This window comes from Phyllobates terribilis, unplaced genomic scaffold (assembly GCF_046119375.1).
Source record: "Phyllobates terribilis strain yellow unplaced genomic scaffold, ASM4611937v1 Scaffold_35__1_contigs__length_13245226, whole genome shotgun sequence".
Taxonomy (NCBI): Eukaryota; Metazoa; Chordata; class Amphibia; order Anura; family Dendrobatidae; genus Phyllobates; species Phyllobates terribilis.
In genome coordinates this window covers 2392368-2407826 of record NW_027362795.1, presented here as the reverse complement: position 1 = coordinate 2407826, position 15459 = coordinate 2392368, and the positions used below count along the sequence as shown (strand labels likewise).

Below are 15459 nucleotides of genomic sequence, written 5' to 3'. Positions count from 1 at the left end.
GACCACCGTCACTTTATGAGGTAATAACTCTGGAACGCTTCAACTGATCCCACTGATTCTGAGATTATATTTTTGTAACATATTGTACTTCATGATAGTGGTACAAATTTATTCAATATGCTTTGCAATTATTATTGAAAAAAATGTGAAATTTGCAAAAATTTGGAAAATTTAGCAATTTTCAAAATTTTAATTTTCATGCCCTTAAATCAGAGAGATATGTCACACAAAATAGTTAATAAATAACATTTCCCACATGTCTACTTTACATCAGCACAATTTTGGAACCAACATTTTTTTTGTTAGGAAGTTATAACAGTTAAAAGTTGACCAGCGATTTCTCATTTTTCCAACAAAATTTACAAAACCATTTTTTTAGGGACTGCATCTTATTTGAAGTGACTTTGAGGGGTCTTTATGACAGAAAATACCCAAAAGTGGCACCATTCTAAAAATTACACCCCTCAAGGTGCTGAAAACCACATTCAAGAAGTTTCTTAACCCTTCAGGTGCTTCACTTGAATTTTTGGAATGCGGAAGAAAAAAATTAACATTTAACTTTTTTCACAAAATTGTTACTTTAGACCACAATGTTTTTATTTTTGCAGGGGTAACAAGAAAAAATGGACCCCAAAATGTGTTGTGCAATTTCTCCTGTGCACGCCGATTCTCCATATCTGGGAGAAAAACACTTTTTGGGCGCACGGTAGTGTCCAGAAGGGAAGGAGCGCCATTTGACTTTTTGAATGTAAAATTTGCTTGAATAATTAGCGAATGCCACGTTGTGTTTGGAGAGCCCCTGATGTGCCTAAACAGTGGAAACCCCAAACAAGTGACATCATTTTGGAAACTAGACCCCTCAGGGAACTTATCTAAATGTGTGGTGAGCACCCTGAACCCCCAGGTGCTTCACAGAAGTTTATAACATGGAGCCGTGAAATTAAAAAAAATCAAACTATTCCAAAAAAATTATCTTTTAGCCCAAAATGTTTTATTTTCATAAGTGTAAGTAGAGAAAATGGACCCCAAAAACTGTTGTGCAATTTCTCCCGAGTACGCCGATACCCCATATGTGGGGAAAATACACTGCTTGCGCACACGGTAGGGTTCAGAAGGGAAGGAGCACTGAGTGACTTTTTTGAAAGCAAAATTAGCTGGAATCGAGAGCGGATGCTATGTCGCATTTGGAGAACAGCTAATGCGCCTAAATTGTGGAAATCCTCCACAAGTGACCCCATTTTGGAAACTAGACCCCTAGAGGATTTTATCAAGGGGTATAGTGAACATTTTGAACCCAGAAAGTACGACACAGAATTTGATAACATTAGGTCATTATACTCAATGAGTTGTCATCAATCTTGAGCACAAGTGCTCGCTACTTGAGTTTGCATCGGGTGCTCAGGAATGCACCATGCATCACGGGTGCTCGAGTGACATGCTCGAGTCCCCACCCCGCATGTTTGACGGTTGTTAGACACCCAAAAAAAAATATGCGGGGATCGCTTGTGCATGGCAGGCAATCCCCGCAAGGTATTTTTGGCTGCAAAGCATATGGGGCGGAGACTTGAGCATGTCACTTGAGCACCCGATGCAAACTCAAGTAGCGCGCACTTGCGCTCAACGCTAGTCGTCACACCGTCATTTTTTTTTCTTTACTTTTGAAAAAATTTCAACCCCAACACAACCCTAACCGTAACACAACCCTAACCCTAGAGTTTATTTTTTACACCGTTCCTCGTGTGGTACAAGTGATTAGACAACTTTATTCTTCAGGTCGGTGCGATTACAGCGATGCCAGATTCATATCAGGTTTTTATGTTTGGCAACTGTCATACACTAAAAGATGCTTTTTTTTGCAAAGACTAGTTTTTCCAATCATTTTTCCATATTTTGGCCGACAGAGTCATGTAAGGACTTGTTTTTTGCGGGACAAGTTGACGTTTTTAGTGGTACCATTTTCGGGCACGTGACTTTTTTAATTGCTTTCTATTCTGATTTTTGGGAGGCAGAATAAACAAAAACTAATAGTTTAGGAATTGTTGTTTTTTTTTTTTCTGCTGTTCCGCTTGTGGTAAAAATTGATAAGGTAGCTTTATTCTTTGGGTCAGTAAATTTACAGCGGTACCACATTAATATTTTTTTTTATGTTTTAGCACTTTTACACAAAAATTATTTTATAGAAATACCGCTTTATTCTTAGAGCTATAACTTTTTTTATTTTTCAGCTGATGGAGCTGTATGGCGGCTTGTTTTTTGCTTGACAAGATGACGTTTTCAGCGGTACCATTTTTATTTACATTTGTCTTTTTGATCACGTTTATTTTATTTTTTGCTTGGTGGTATGATGATAAAGCATAGTTTTTGCTTCATTTTTTATTTATTTATTTTTTTAGCGTATTCACTAAAGGGGTTAGCTAGTGGGACAATTTTATTGTTAAGGTTGTTCAGGATGCGGTGATACCAAATATGTGTACTTTTATTGTTTTTTTTCATTATAATATTTTTTATGGGTATAGTATATTTTTTGATTATTTTTTTTCATTTTTTTAAATATTTTTACAATTTTTAAAATATTTTTTTCACTTTGATACTTTTTTTTACTTTTACACTTTGTCCCACTATGGGACTTTCATTTTTTGCAAGCTGATCGATTGTATACCATGGAGATGTAGCAGCATCTCTATGCTATGCTGCGTGTCAGCGCTGCACAGGCAGAAGTTACTTTGATCGCGCACATGTCACCAGGCAACTTCATGATGCCTGGTGACCCGGATGTCGTCATGACGACATTGGGTCACCATGACAATTACCAAGACTCGGCACAGACAGCTCGGGACGCCGTAGAGGAGGTAAGTAGGTCACGCTTATCTCCCCTTGTTTCCGGAATGCTGCGATCGACTTCACGGCACCGCTCCTGGCACATAGCACCAAGTGTCAGCTGTGAGAATCAGCTGACACCCGGCGGCCATCGCCTGCACCGCTTGTGTGTGGGCACGATCGAAGAGCGCGTAATAGTACGTATCTGGTCCAATAAGCCTAGGTCAGTATGACGTACTATTACTGGGCATATCAGAAAGGGGTTAAAGGAGGTTCCTTAGGCATCTGTATGTCACCTTGGTGCAAATTAGACTGTGGGGCAGTGAGAACTGTGCCACATGTAGTTTTGTGGTCCTTTCACGTCATCAATGCAGCTGCCTTTTCCATCTCCTCCTCACCCGACTCCTCTGCTCCGGAGCCCATGCACAGCTGCGGGGTAGCTGCTATATGAAGGCCACCGTCACCTGCTAAGACCTGTGTTTCTGTGCAGGCAAATTGCTCCAGCCTGACCACCACTTCCCTCCTCTTCATCTTCCATGTTCAATATATCTTCAGCATGATGACTGCAGTGTCATCTTGGCGCTTAGAGCCCGCTTCTCCGCCATCTTTCTGTGGATTTCCTGGTCTTTTTTCTCCCCCGCAGCTAAGTACTTCCTAACAAACAGGCATTCCTCACATGTATTAAAGCTTTCAAACAGTCGAAAATCATGCACACGGAGTGACTCAAACATAACATTCAAGCACGCCGAAGATACTCGGAAAACACCTGAGCATGCGCGTAAATCTTGAGTAACGAGTATGCTCGCTCATCACTAGTGGTAAATAATTTTTGGGAAACTGAAGAGCAGGTAACTGAAGAGTTGGTGGAAAATCACCTATAAACATATAAAGATCTTGGCTGTAACATGTCCTTAAAGATTAATTTCTTAAATTCGCATCTAGACTTTGAACCACCAAACTGCGGAGCAATGAGGGACAAGCACAGTGAGAGATTTCACCAAGGTATTGCGTTTATGGAGAAAAGATATCAAGGAAATTGGAATCCATCAATGCTTGCAAGTTACTGTTGGACAATTGTAAGAAATGATCCGATGCAGGACTACAAGAGACAAGCGAAAAAGTTGTCACTGAATGAGGACCAAATTTTGTAGTGCAATTTCTGTAACTGTCTATATTTCCCAATAGGGTTTAAACAGGTTTTAGTTATTTGAATTGTTGCTACGTTTCCTCTAAATAAATATCAGAAAATTGGCATAACAAAAAATTCAGAATCTTTATATTTGCAAAATTAATGTTTCAAAGTATTGAAACTTTTATCATTAATTATATGTAGCAGTAAAAGGAAAACGCTTTGATATCATAGAAACAAGTCATTAAAATCATTAAGAAATGGCTCATTTCATAACTGAACTTGACAACTTTTGAAAATATGTAGAACAGTTATACATGATCAGAAAAGTCCTTGAGCTCGTCGGGTGGAAGGTTCTTCAGCTGCTCACTTGTGCAGCCTCTGTGCAGATACCGGTAACTTCCTCTCCTGCTTTGCTCAGTTAGATAAGTGTGGGGCTGGAGGAGAGCGCAGTTCTCTCAGTGATCAGGAAGGACACTGTCTCAGCGTTCTCCTCTGTCACAGGAAGCTGCCACCAGTCTGTAAGACGCACTCACTTATTAGCAAGATTTTTTCTTGCTAAAAGTGTGTCTTTACAAGTAAAACATTTTCCACATTAAGAATATAAAAAAGCTTCTCCTCTGAGTGATTGCTCTGGTGACTAAGAAGAGATGATTTCTTGACAAAACATTTCCCGCATTCTGAACATCTAAAAGGCTTCTCCCCTGTGTGAGTTCTTTGGTGCTTAACAAAATTTCATTTCTTTGTAAAACATTTCCGACATTCTGATCATGAAAATGGCTTATACCCTGTGTGAGTTCTCTGATGTTTGATAAGGCTTGATTTCTCTGTAAAACATTTTTCACATTCTGAACATGAAAATGGTTTCTCCCCTGTGTGAATTCTCCGGTGACAAAGTAAAGATGATTTCTTCACAACACATTTCCCACATTCTGAACATGAAAATGGCTTCACCCCTGTGTGAGTTCTTTGATGTGTAAAAAGAGTTGATTTCCTCATAAAACATTTTCCACATTCTGAACAGAAAAAGGGCTTTTCCCCTGTGTGAGTTCTCTGATGTTTGATAAGACTTGATTTCTCTGTAAAATATTTCCCACATTCTGAACATGAAAATGGTTCCTCCCCTGTGTGAGTTCTCTGATGTTTGATAAGACTTGATTTCTGTGTAAAACATTTTCCACATTCTGAACATGAAAATGGTTTCTCCCCTGTGTGAGTTCTCCAGTGACAAAGTAAAGATGATTTGTTCACAAAACATTTCCCACATTCTGAACAAGAAAATGGCTTCACCCCTGTGTGAGTTCTTTGATGTGTAAAAAGAGTTGATTTCCTCTTAAAACATTTTCCACATTCTGAACAGGAAAAAGGCTTTTCCCCTGTGTGGGTTCTCTGATGCCTAACAAATTGTGATTTCTGGTTAAAACATTTTCCACATTCTGAGCAGAAAAAAGGCTTCTCCCCTGTGTGGGTTCTCTGGTGTATAACAAAATCGGATTTCTGGCTAAAACATTTCCCACATTCTAAACATGAAAATGGCTTCTCCCCTGTGTGAGTTCTTTGGTGCATAACAAAACTTGATTTCTGTGTAAAACATTTTCCACATTCTGAACATGAAAATGGTTTCTCCCCTGTGTGCGTCCGAAGATGTTTAACAAGAGATGATTTCTCTGTAAAACATTTCACACATTCTGAACATGAAAATGGCTTCTCCCCTGTGTGAGTTCTCTGGTGACTAACAAAAACTGATTTCTGGATAAAACATTTTCCACACTTGGAACAAAAAAATCTATTCTCTGTTGTGTAAATGCTTTGATGTTTAAGAAAAGACTTTTCGAGGGAAAAACTATTTCCATATTCTGAATGTGAAAATGGCTTCTTTGCTTTAGGAGCAGTTCGTTTTTTAATGCTTATTTTGTGACTTTGATTTTTCTTAGTAGTCGGTAATGAATCAGAAGACAGGACCTGTTTCATAGGATCAGATGACAGATCTTTGTTGTGAAGGGATGATGGTATATCTGGAGTAATGGCATTCACTTCAATTGTATCTTGTGTGATCTCAAGATCATGTGATTTAAAAATTGAAGATGTCAGCTGTCCCTCTGATCTCCTGGTACTGTTATCTGCCAAGAAGAAAACCAATCATTATTTTTGAATAAAATATCCTTGAAATGTATATTTTTGAACATTTCTACTTAAACTATCAGTAAAAATGGCAAGTTATGTAAAAATACTGAATTCTTCACCAAGAAAATGACAGTTCACAGTCTAATAGAAAACCTCATAGGATGAACCAGTAGAGTGTGGTGTCCAACTTTTTGTTCATTCTTCCCCCCCAAATATGGAATAAAAGGCCAACAAACAATGTTATGTAGGCAAAAATAATACCAATAAAAACTTCTACTCATCTCACAAAAAAAGCCCCCACTCAGGTCCATCATCTGTCAATGGAAAAACAGAGGTTTCCATATTATTAGTGGCTCAAAGATTCTTGAAAAGCAACATGGCTTCCATAAACCAATCCAGCAATATCCGCCCTCCTAAAGTCAGATCTCCCCCTCACTTCTGAGCCTTGCAGTGTGCCCAAACCACATTTAGCATCCATGTTTTTGGCATTACTATAGTGAGAAGAACCCACTTAATTTACGGTGTGTGTGTCTCCTGGAGCACAATCTGGGCACTATGTGTTGGGTAAAAAAATGGTATATTTGCAATTTTCACTCTCCATCATCCACTGCGTGCTAATTTCCGGAAAGTGCCTGTGGAATCAATAGTCACTACTCCTATAGATTAATTCACAGAGGGTTATAATTTCCAAAATGGAGTCACTTTATGTGGATTTCTATTGCTTTTATGACATTTTGTCATATTAGGGTTTCTGCAAATGGTGTGTCCCATCTCCTCTGGGACGCAGGTATTTCTGTCACCAGTCACCACCTTATTCATTTTACAGGCGGTGCTGGTGATGGAAGAGACATCAGAACCAGAAGCTCTGGGCGGCGCAGGCTCTGTCCAGCCACTAAGATTAGGGTTGCTTGGACCTGTAGTACCATCCAGTCTGGCAGTATGGGTGTGTGCTGTCCAGCTGGAGTAATCTACTCCCTGTTTCAGTCAATCGGAAAGCACCGCACCCTACTAAAGCTGGAAGCATATTGCCGGAAGCTGCCAGATACAGCCTTGTCCTCCTCTGGTTCAGTCCTCTGTGCTCAGCTCCCGGATTATGTATTTGGTTCCTGTTGTGACCTCAACACGTTTACCGACTACTCGTGTCTTCTGATTTTGTATTTTCTTTAACCTCCTGGTTCTGACCCGGCTACCTGACTATTCTTCTTCTAATCTCACACCACAGAACAGCAGGTAACACCGTGGCCCAAGCCTAGGGGTCTCTGTGTAAGTCCAGATCCATGTAGAGGGGTTAAAGGATCAGGGTTAAGGCAATACTTGAGATCTGGAAAACAGGGTAGATAGCGCCAAGATTGTTCGTGGTGGCCCCAATTCATTGTGTCTGCAACTTATTCCAGCAAGATCTGCATTCAAATAGCTAAATGTCGCTCCTTCCCTTCTTAACTTGCCATGTGCCCAGACAGTAGTGTACAACTGTATACAGGGTATTGTTGGATTCAAGAGAAGTTGGAAAATAATTTGTAAGGACCATTTGTTTCTTATTAACTTTGGAATTCTTCACAAAGGATATCACCACAAAGTGACACACGTCAGATTTGAAGAATAGGACCTCATAAGGCTGTCTACAGAAAGTGGTTAAATAGTATTTTGGGCACTAACTACTTTAGTCAAAAACTGTGACTATAGACAATAACACATCTACTGAAATGATCAAACTCAACAGTCTCCATCAGTAAGTAGTGAGTAACTAGTGGTGAAACCTCTCTGTTGTAATTAGAGTATGGGGCTTGGGGGCTCTTGGCATTCTAAATGATCATAAGGGACAATATTTTCTGTCAGATGAGTTTCAAGAAGAAATATTAGACATTCAAAGAGAACTTTTTATATTAGTAAAAACCTGGGAGTCTGAACTGAAACGTAAATTGGTGTGCATGCAAAATGTAAATGCAAATTCACATAAGGCCATTAGACAGAAAAAAACAAAGACAAAAGCACAATACACAAATACCCAAAAGTAAATCGATAAATTGCAAAGTGCATAAAAGTAATGATAAATAATAAAGGGTATTTAGTTAACATAAATTTTTATCAAAATAATGTAAAAGCCATCCCGCCACGTCATGGCAACCCTTATGGGACAGTCCTAACTCTAATATTAAAACATTACCATTTGTCAAGTGACACATATATGGATAAGGGCTGAGAGACTGAACCCTTAGTAGAAGCATGGACCCGAGAGGCAGAATGAACCTTCCAGCTCAGAAAAAGGGCGGCCACACCCTTATATGCATTAATAAACATTAGACTACAAAGAAAAAACCTGGGAGTCTTTTTACTCTTTAAAATGGCTTTTACATTATTTTGATCAAAATTTAAGTTAAATAATAAAGGGTATTTAGTTATCATTACTTTTATGCACTTTGCAATTTACTTGTGGGTATCTGTGTATTGTGCTTTTGTCTTTGTTTTTTTCTGTCTAATGGCCTTATGTGAACATGTATTTACATTTTGCATGCACACCAATTTACGTTTCAGTTCAGACTCCCAGGTTTTTTCGTTGTAGTCTAATAAGCATTAGTGCATATAAGGGTTAACTAAATACCCTTTATTATTTATCATTACTTTTATGCACTTTGCGATTTATCCATTTACTTTTGGGCATTTGTGTATTGTGCTTTTGTCTTTAACTTTTTATATTAGTGCAGAGCTGAGGTGTTTTAAATTTAGCTTAGAGATATATCATGGCACAGGTGTAATGTTTTTTATGTAGTTTATCGCAATCCTGTTTGAAGTTAGTCAGTTTTAAAAGAAATTGAAAAGTCAGGATAAAGGGAAACTGCTGTAATTGTACAGAAATTCACACTGGGCCCTCACTGCACATTTAATGTTGTAGATCATAAAAGTGAAGTTTGGTCAGAAAGACTGGACCTGGTCTTGTATGAACCATATGAGCACATTCAGCAGCACAGAAGGGAGAGAAGGTAGATTCATCCAATAAGATATCAGGGATCTAGGAAGCCAACAGCATCATTACCCTCCGCTTTCTCTTACAGTCCCATCATAATATTTTATTCTAAGCCCAGAGGGTAGGTGGTACTTCCACCTTGTAAGATCTATTGAAAAGGGCTTTCAATGCCCAAAGTCATTTGAACAGTTTTGGGTGGAGGAGAATCTTGTGGTCCAGAGGCAAAATGGTGATCACACAATTATGATACAGACGGACAACACCGTTGATAAAGAAGCCACAGCCGGTGACTGAGAAGAATCTGTGAATTCTCCGCATTTAGTGGTCACTACTCACCTGGGTAGTCATATGTAGGAATCTCCTCTTTACACCACTCATCACCCCTCACATATGTCTCTGTAGTATTAATATGGATCAGATCTTCACCCTGAAACAAATATTTCAAAAGTCACAGAGAGATGGAGAAATCACATCTATGATCAGCTCTAATCGTGCCATCTCCACCGTTCTCAATACACAAGTATAAAACATATAATACTGGTTGATAAAACAAGACTGAGCACAAGACCTTCACAGCCGTCTACACATCATAGGAGAGATCTCATGACACCTTCTCTCCATCTACCTGATGATCCTGAGGAACATTGGGGTCTTCTTGTTTACAGTCCTGTGGAAGAAGAGGACGGGGACATCTCTCTGGTGTTGTCCTCTTACTGGATAGATCTGGAGGAAACACATACAGGGACTGAATTCATTCTTTACATACAGATAATTAAAGGCCGTGTGTACTTAGTCCTGTCAGTTACCTGGTGATGTGAGGGGCTGGGGAACCTCCATCATGATGTCCTTGTACAGATCTTTGTGTCCGTCTAAATACTCCCACTCCTCCATGGAGAAATAGACAGCGGCATCCTGACACCTTATAGGAACCTGACACATACAATGATACAGTCATCCCCCCCATTCATTTCATAGTGTTACTGTATAATGTGCCAGCATTCCCAGCAGTGTCACCTCTCCAGTCAGCAGCTCAATCATCTTGTAGGTGAGTTCTAGGATCTTCTGGTCATTGATGTCATCATGTATCAGGGGGTGAGGTGGAGGCCCCGTGATTGGGCTCAGGGGTTTTTCCCATCCCTCAGACAAAGGGTCCTGACAGCGCTCACTAGAGGTCTTCTTCACTACTGTGTAATCCTGGTTATGGAGCGACACATTAATAAATATCACTATAGACATTTCCAGAGTCCTCACCTCTCCAGTTCTGTCCATCTGTTATTCCCATAGATATGAATGATGTAATGTGACGTCATCAGAATCCCTCACCTCTCCAGTAAGCCGGAAGAGGATCTCTAGGGTGAGGTGTAATATTTTCTCTACCATCTAGTCTCTGTCCATCTTTGATGGGTAAATCAGCAAAATTCTCTTATATAGAAGATATCCACTGAGAGGATCCAATACTGTAGAGAGAAGATGATGAGCCGATATATCATAAAAATCCTGTGTAATAATACAATTACTGCAGATAATAAGGGAAACATGAGATTTATTATTTTACAGTATTTAGTTTTCTGCTTTACATCTTGTAATAAAACCTATATATTTTAGGCCACAGACAACAAGCAGTTTCTTCCTCGGAGTCTGCAGCTGAATACGTTTCTCATAGACTCATCCTCCATGACACTAATTCTCATCTCATTTACCGACACTGGAATCAGTAATGGATTCCACATTCCTCTATTCCTCCTCATCTAGTGAGGAATGAACCCCAACAAGGCACCTTAAGACCTAGGCAACCCCTACTGCAATTGATCCCATATGGCCTACACCCCCAAAAATGGTCAGTCTGTTATTTCTGGATTTCATCGGACGCTCAGGAATCCAATTTGATGTCACACGCCTCACTGAAATTGACTTTTTCAAATTCTTTTTCAGAGACAAAATAGTAAATCTTATGGTGGCCCAGACAAATTTTTATGCCCATCAATTTTTACCCATTTTTTTCTCACCCAAAACCAAGTGAGGAACAATCAGAGAAAAGGTCACTAATTCTGCATTTATCACCCACTCCTGGTTTTGGCTCCCACTCCTGAGAAAAAATACTGACAAAATACTGAGCTGTGGCCTTATAGTGATAATGCACTGTGTCCTCCCTGAGACGATCCTAACTTTGATCGTCTATACAAAATTCGGCCAGTAGTTGACCACTTCAGCAGAACATTTGCAGAGGCGTACAACCCCCAAAGGAACATCTCTATAAATGAATCTCTGGTTCATTTCAAAGGGAGGTTAAAATTTCGACAATACCTGCCCAGAAAGAGGGGCATGTACGGAATTAAACTGTAAAAGCTGTGCGAGAGTACCTCAGGGTACACCCACAGATTTAGGGTCTAAGAAGGGAAGGACACCCAGATTAACCAAATTACACCCAAATTAACAAGTGGGAAAATTGTGTAGGAACTGCTGCACCCACTGCTGGATAAGGGTTATCACCTCTACTTTTACACCAGCATTCCAAACTTCAAGACCCTCTCAGTCAGAGGTACAGTTTCATGCTGCACTCTGCGAAAAAAATGAGGGAGGCCTCCCTAAGTTGCTAATTGGGCAACTGCTGAGAAAGGGAGAAATAATTAAACTACTCAACCAGTATAGGTGCTTCATAATAATTATTGTACAGTGAAAAAAACTCTGATTAGGTGCACTTGCAGACTACAGAGTAAGGGGACAAAAATCGCTAAAAAACATCAGAACCATGGACTGAAAAAAAGACGATCGAAAAAATCCCAAGTGACAGAGTATCATATAAGAGATAAAGCCTTTATTAAGGCATGTTTAAAATCAATATAATACAGGTAATTGGAAATGGCGACAGGGATTGTGACATGCACATGAAAAAAGGATGTGCGTATTACCCAGAGATCACACAGGAAATAATTGTGAAGTACAGATAATTATAAACATCAAAATGTTAGTCTGCCAATGGTGAATTCACCAAGTGTGAAATCATACAAGTGTGGCATATTGAAGAATTAGACCTGAATTTAATAATATGTATATAGTTTGCATCTTGTCATCTATGATCATCACACTCTAATCAGCATGTCCATTTGTCTATTCTTCTTGCAGATACAGCACCCAACTTTCCATGTGTGTGACATATCTTGCCTCTCCTATGTTGCCTAACTCGGTATGTTTGTTAGCTGAACAGTATATTGAAGAATTAGACCTGAATTGAACCTGAAGGGAACCGAAAGAAACTAGATACCCAGGCAAAGAAAACAATGTTTCTGTTTGTTTTCACTCTCTCTCCTATAGTCCTCCACTTTCTACTAACCCCCCTAATCTCTACACCAAGTAATGAACTCTTCATCTCTCCCTCCATCATCCCCATTCACCTCACCTCCTCCTCGGAACTATTTCTCAATATTTACTCCTGTGTCTCCAAACACAAGACATCCACCTAAGGCTCTCTCCTGCTCCCACCTGCTAACACTTTCCCTGCTCCTTCTGACTGCCAGCGATATCTCTCCAAATCCTGGCCCTCCTCAGCACATACCCACAGTCACTTCCGCCTCCTATCCACTGTCAAAAACTCTCACAACCTTTGAAATCTTATATTCATCCGCCCAGCCCCCGCTTCCCCAGTCCCACTAACAGGAGCTCTATGGAACGCTTGCTCCGTCTGCAACAAACGTTCCTACATCCATGATCTTTTCATTACTAACAAATTTTCCTTCCTTGGCATCACTGAAACGTGGCTCAACCCCTCTGACACAGCCTCTCCAGCTGCACTTTCATACGGTGGATTACATCTTTCTCACACACCCCGCTCCAACACCAAGCATGGTGGAGGAGTAGGTTTACTCCGGTCAGATAACCGCTCTTTCACTCAAATCCCACTGCCACCCTCCGATGCTCTCCCCCCTTTTGAGGTGCATTCTGTGCGCATCTACTCCCCCTCCACCTCTAACTGGCTGTCATTTACCACCCCCCAGGACCAGCCACCACTTTCTCCAGCCACTTCACCACCTGGCTCCTTCTTTTCCTTTCCGCTGACATCCCCACTATCATCATGGGTGACTTCAACATCTCCACTGACACTTCCCACTCATCTGCCTCTAAGATTCTATCCCTCAGTTCCTCCTTCGGCCTTGCTCAATGGTCTTCTGCCCCCACTCAAAGATGGCCACACACTGCACCTCATCTTCACCCACCTCTGTTTCCTATCTAACTTCTCTAACTCAACTCCCCCCCTGTCTGATCACAACCTACTTACATTCTCTTCCCTCTCCTCTCCAGGTGACAATCCTTACTCCACAAACTAGCATACTCTCGCAAAAATCTCAAACACCTTGACCTACACTCACTAAATCCCTCCTCCCTCTTACAGACATAAGTTCATTACACAATGCAGATGCTGCTGCCACTTATATAACACTACAACAGCTGCAGCTCTCGTCGGTCGCCCCCCTCACACATACCACAGCATGCACACTCAAAAGGCAACCCTGGCACACCAACCTGACTAAAGAACTATGAAGACAAAAAAGGGGGTGGGGTAGAAAAGGTTTGAATTTAGCGATTGATAATGTGTGCAGATGAATTATTAATATTTATATATTTTTGGGGGGATAAAAACTGGTTGAGGGGTATACTCAGAATATGCCTCACCAATTTTTATGTAATATGCTTCATTTATATATGCATTTTTATATGTATGTATTTTTAAAGCATTGCCGTTAATGTCTGCATCTTGCATCTTCATAGTAAGTTTATAATGTGTAGTTATTGACCTGTAATGCTTTTTTAAGTCCCTTTGTTATTTAATTGCAATTGTCTTTTTTAATGGTGATTAAGGGGTTAAGTACCAAATTCTCCCTTGGCACCTCCCATTGAGTTCCTTTGTTTTATGTATAAAAGTGCCTGTTTCTGCCATTTTCCCATAACTCCACCCGATGAAGGCAGCAGACCGCTGCAGAAACGCATTGTGGGCATTAATATTTCAATAAAGAGGTTTGTTTTATCCTTTTCCAGCGCCTTATCCAGTTTCTAGTGCCCCACTGACCACTTCAATTTGCACACTAAAGAACTATGAAGGGCCTCCAGGGCTGCTGAGCGGAAATGGAAAAGGTTCCACTCCAACGAGCATTTCATCATTCAAATGGTCCCTCAATTCTTTCAAGTCCCCACTTCCTGCAGCAAAACAAACCTACTTATCAGCTCTTATATCCTCCCTGTCTCACAACCCTAAACAGCTATTCAACGCTTTCAATTCTCTCCTCCATCCCCCAGAGCCTCCTCCCTCTCCTGTCGTATCAGCCGAACACTTTGCCTCATTCTTCAAGCAGAAGATTGACACCATCAGACAAACTTTTGCCTAAAGTCCCCACAGGCACTCCTTATATCTACTCAACCCTCCTCCTCAAAAACCAGCTTCTCCACCATTACGGACGATCAAGTTTCCCCTTTACTCTCCAAATCACACCTCACCACCTGCGAATTTGACTCAATCCATCCTACCTCATCCCTAACCTCACCACAGTCTTCATCCCAACCCTAACCCACCTTTTCAACCTGTCAAAACTGATGTCTTCCCCTCATGTTTGAAACATATCTCGATCACACCCATCCTCAAAAAGCCCTCCCTTGACCTATCCTCTCTGACTAGCTATTGCCCCATATCACTTCTCCCCTATTCCTCAAAATGACTGGAACAACACGTCCATTCTGAACTGTCCTCCCACCTCTCCTCCCGCTTCCTCTTTGACCGCTTACAATCTGGCTTAAGACCGCATCACTCCACTGAAACTGCCCTCACTGAAGTCACCAAAGTCACCTACAAACTGCCCAATCCAAGAGACACTACTCTGTCCTCCTCCTCCTGGACCTGTCATCAGCCTTTGACACAGTGGACCATTCCCTTTTACTACAGACTCTCTCATGTCTTGGCACCACAGACTTGCCCCTATCTTGGATCTCTTCATACCTAACAGACCGGACATTCAGTGTCTCACACTCACACATCACCTCCTCATCTCGGCCCCTATCTATCGGTGTCCCCCAAGGTTCAGTTCTAGGGCCCCTGCTCGTCTCCATCTACACCTTCGGCCTGGGACAGCTCATAGAGTCCCATGGCTTTCAGTATCATCTCAATGCTGATGACACACAGTTCTACGTCTCTGGACCTGATATCACCTAATTACTAGCCAGAATCCCACAATGTCTGTACGCTATTTCATCCTTCTTCTCTGAAAGATTTCTAAGACTTAACATGGATAAAACTGAATTCATCATCTTTACTCCATCTCACTCAACCCCACCGTCTGACCTATCCATCATAGTCAATGGCTGCTAACTCTCCCCAGTCCCGCAAAATCGCTGCCTCAGGGTAACCCTGGACTCTAATCTCTCCTTTAAACCACATATCCAA

General features: G+C 40.8%; 1 pseudogene; it reads right to left on the bottom strand.

Moving 5' to 3' along the window:
• Window positions 1–15459, bottom strand: part of LOC141182693 (uncharacterized) — a 163152-nt pseudogene that overhangs the window by 47905 nt on the left and 99788 nt on the right.